Source organism: Salvelinus sp. IW2-2015, unplaced genomic scaffold, assembly GCF_002910315.2.
Source record: "Salvelinus sp. IW2-2015 unplaced genomic scaffold, ASM291031v2 Un_scaffold2373, whole genome shotgun sequence".
In the NCBI taxonomy this organism is placed as follows: Eukaryota; Metazoa; Chordata; class Actinopteri; order Salmoniformes; family Salmonidae; genus Salvelinus; species Salvelinus sp. IW2-2015.
In genome coordinates, this window is record NW_019943697.1 from 66042 (window position 1) to 69883 (window position 3842).

At 40.8% G+C, this 3842-nt stretch overlaps 1 long non-coding RNA gene across 1 annotated transcript in view; it reads left to right on the plus strand.

Moving 5' to 3' along the window:
- Window positions 1–1299: 1299 nt before the first annotated feature.
- The window catches only part of LOC139025212 (uncharacterized), a 10654-nt gene continuing 8111 nt past the window's right edge, over window positions 1300–3842 (plus strand). Inside the window, exon 1 of the long non-coding RNA XR_011476686.1 lies at window positions 1300–3830. This is a non-coding gene — a long non-coding RNA (uncharacterized lncRNA). The remainder of the gene's footprint in view (window positions 3831–3842) is intronic.

Below are 3842 nucleotides of genomic sequence, written 5' to 3' on the forward strand. Positions count from 1 at the left end.
TTTAGGGGTAGGTGACTATATACAGGGTCAGTACCATATTAACAATGTACAGGGATACTGGAGTGATGGAGGTAGATATGTAATAGGGGTAAGGTGACTATATACAGGGTCAGTACCATATTAACAATGTACAGGGACCCTGGAGTGATGGAGGTAGATATGTATAGGGGTGGGGACAGGGATACTGGAGTGATAGAGGTAGATATGTATGGGGGTAAGGGGACAGGGATACTGGAGTGATGGAGGTAGATATGTATAGGGAAAGGAGACAGGGATACTGGAGTGATAAAGGTAGATATGTATAGGGGAAGGGGACAGGGATACTGGAGTGATGGAGGTAGATATGTATAGGGGGAAGGAGAACAGGGATACTGGAGTGATGGAGTAGATATGTATAGGGGGAAGGACAGGGATACTGGAGTGATGGAGGTAGATATGTATAGGGGGAAGGAGACAGGGATACTGGAGTGATGGAGGTAGATATGTATAGGGGGAAGGGGACAGGGATACTGGAGTGATGGAGGTAGATATGTATAGGGGAAGGGGACAGGGAAACTGGAGTGATGGAGGTAGATATGTATAGGGAAGGTGACAGGGATACTGGAGTGATGGAGGTAGATATGTATAGGGGAAGGGGACTAGGCATCAGGATATATGATAAACAGAGAAGTGGAGCTTGTATGTGGGTATGTAGAGTCAGTATAAATGTATGTGCATATTTATGTGTTGGAGTGACAGTGTGTAGACTAAACAGGGCCTTGTGACATTGTGCATAGAGACTGAAATAAAGGGTAAACTCAATCCGTGTAGATTTAGTGTAGCTTTTAGTTAGCTATTTAGTCTAGCTATTTAGTTAGCTATTTAGTTAGCTATTTAGTTAGCTATTTAGTGTAGCTATTTAGTTAGCTATTTAGTCTAGCTATTTAGTCTAGCTATTTAGTTAGTTAGCTATTTAGTTAGTTAGCTATTTAGTTAGTCTAGCTATTTAGTTAGTCAGCTATTCAGTGTAGCTATTTAGTTAGTTAGTCTAGCTATTTAGTCTAGCTATTTAGTTAGTGAGCTATTTAGTGTAGCTATTTAGTGTAGCTATTTAGTCTAGCTATTTAGTTAGTGAGCTATTAGTGGAGCTATTTAGTTAGTTAGCTATTTAGTTAGTCAGCTATTCAGTGTAGCTATTTATTTAGTTATTTAGTCTAGCTATTTAGTCTAGCTATTGTTAGTGAGCTATTTAGTTAGTCAGCTATTCAGTGTAGCTATTTATTTAGTTATTTAGTTATTTAGTCTAGCTTTAGTCTAGCTATTTAGTTAGTTAGCTATTTAGTTAGTGAGCTATTTAGTTAGCTATTTAGTTAGTGAGCTATTTAGTGTAGCTATTTAGTGTAGCTATTTAGTGTAGCTATTTAGTTAGTGAGCTATTTAGTGTAGCTATTTAGTGAGCTATTTAGTGTAGCTTTAGTGTAGGTATTTTAGTGTAGCTATTTAGTGAGCTATTTAGTGTAGCTATTTCTCAGTAGTATAGTTTGATAGAAGCTGTTCCAGAGCCTGTTGGTGTCAGACCTGATGCACCGGTACCTCTTGCCGTGCAGCGGCAGAGAAAAATAGTCTGTGGTTGAATGGTTGAGGTCTTTGATGATTTCCGGGCCTTTTTTTTCAAACCGTCTGATGTAGAGGTCCTGGATGGCAGGGAGCTCGGGCCCCAGTGATGTACTGGGCTGTCCTCACCACCCTCTGTAGCGGCCGTGCGATCGAGGGCGGTGCTATTGCCATGCCACGTAGGGAAGAGGTACTGTCGCGCCTTCTTCATGGCTGTGCGTGTGTGTTTTGGACCATTTAAGTCTTTAATGATTTAAATACCGAGGATATATGAAGCTGTCTACCTGCTCCTGTGCCGCCCCTGTCGATGTGGATGGGGGCTGTCTTGTTTCCTGTAGTCCCACGATCAGCTCCTTGGTCTTACTGACACTCAGGGAGAGGTTGTTGTTCGGGTACCACACTGTCAGGTCTCTGACCTCCCTGTAGGCTGACTCATCGTTGGAGTTGTGCGTGGCCAAACTCCAGTCGTGGGTGAACAGGGGAGTACAGGAGGGGACTAAGCAACACCCGTGTGGGGGTCCCCCCCCCATGTTGAGAGTCAGCATAGCGGAGATGATGTTGCCTACCACTCACCACCTTGGATCGGCTCGTCAGGAAGTCCAGGATCAAGTTGCAGAGGAAAGTGTTCAGACCCAGAGTCCTGAGCTGGGTGACAAGCTTGGAGGGGACAATGGTGTTGAACGCAGAGCTGTAGTAAATGAACAGGATTGCCATTTTTTTATAAATGATTAAAGTGAAGCACCTTTTATTGGTAAACATGTTGTATAATCCAGTTGAACGGTGTGTGTTGGTATGCTATTAAAGTGTGTCAAGAGTCACTCAGGAAAACGAGGCTGAGCAGCCAGCCGTACCATAGACTAAACAGTTACAATACTGGTGTTTTGTTGGCACATTGTTCTATAGTCCTCAATAGCAAGACTGTTAATAGTGGCTCTCAACTTTATCTACGAGGTTTTATCACTCTGTGTTCCTGCCTCTGTGTTCCTGCCTCTGTGTTCCTGCCTCTGTGTTCCTGCCTCTGTGTTCCTGCCTCTCTGTGTTCCTGCCTCTCTGTGTTCCTGCCTCTGTGTGTTCCTGCCTCTGTGTGTTCCTGCCTCTGTGTGTTCCTGCCTCTGTGTGTTCCTGCCTCTCTGTGTTCCTGCCTCTCTGTGTTTCTGCCTCTGTGTTCCTGCCTGGGTCAATTCAGGAATACAATTTTTTTTTAACTCACAGAATGCGATGCGACATAAAAAAAAAAAAAATGTATTAAAGCTGCAATATGTCACTTTTTGGGCAGACTGACCAAATTCACATAGAAATGTGAGTTATAGATCTGTCATGCTCGTTGAAAGCAAGTTTACGAAGTGGTAGATCTGTTCTATGTGCACTATTTCTATGCTTCCTATTCTTACATTTAGTTTTTGCATCTTTTACATTCATTCATACTATGACAGATACTTAACATCGTTTTATGTTTGTTTAATTTAGTCTGTTTCCAACCTCATATGACGGCGTTTCACCCATAGAGTTAGAGGACTCTTGATAGATATAACCCGGAATGACACAGATACAGAGATGAGACATCTATCTAACTCTATGGTTTCACCATGGGTTCAGTCAGTCTGTTTTTATATATAACAGACTGACTGAACCCATGGTGAAACCATAGAGTTAGATAGATGACTCATCTCTGTATCTGTGTCATTCCGGGTTATATCTATATATATATATAACCCACGGGCTGGATGGCCACTGACTACTGTGCACACTTTACTCTGTCACTTATTTTCATAGAAAAGCAATATGTAGGTGGTTGAGTAGAATTGACTATAGTCACTTATCATTACAGCCCTGTAAGATACAGTATATGGATTAAGCATTAGGGAATGATGGTGAATAATATGTTTTATAACTGACGTTTAGGTTCTGCCATATGCATATTAAATCTGTATTGTGTTTACTTTATGTATGTAAATAGAAAGGGTATATAATAACTCGATTATAGCATCATGTTCTGGAACAATACATTTATTAACAAATATTTTCTGTGTAATGTACACATTATATGCCATATATTATGTAAAAACATTGCATATATTTGGCCTTAATTAGTTTTGTTTTTTTAATGAAATATATACTTTTAATCATTTTCTCTTTTAAATATATGTGACTCTGAGGGTGTGTGTGTGTGTATCATGCGTAAATGCTGCTCATTTCAACTGAGGCGATTCTATGTCTGATTTAAGTCTAATATGCAGGTTTATATCTCC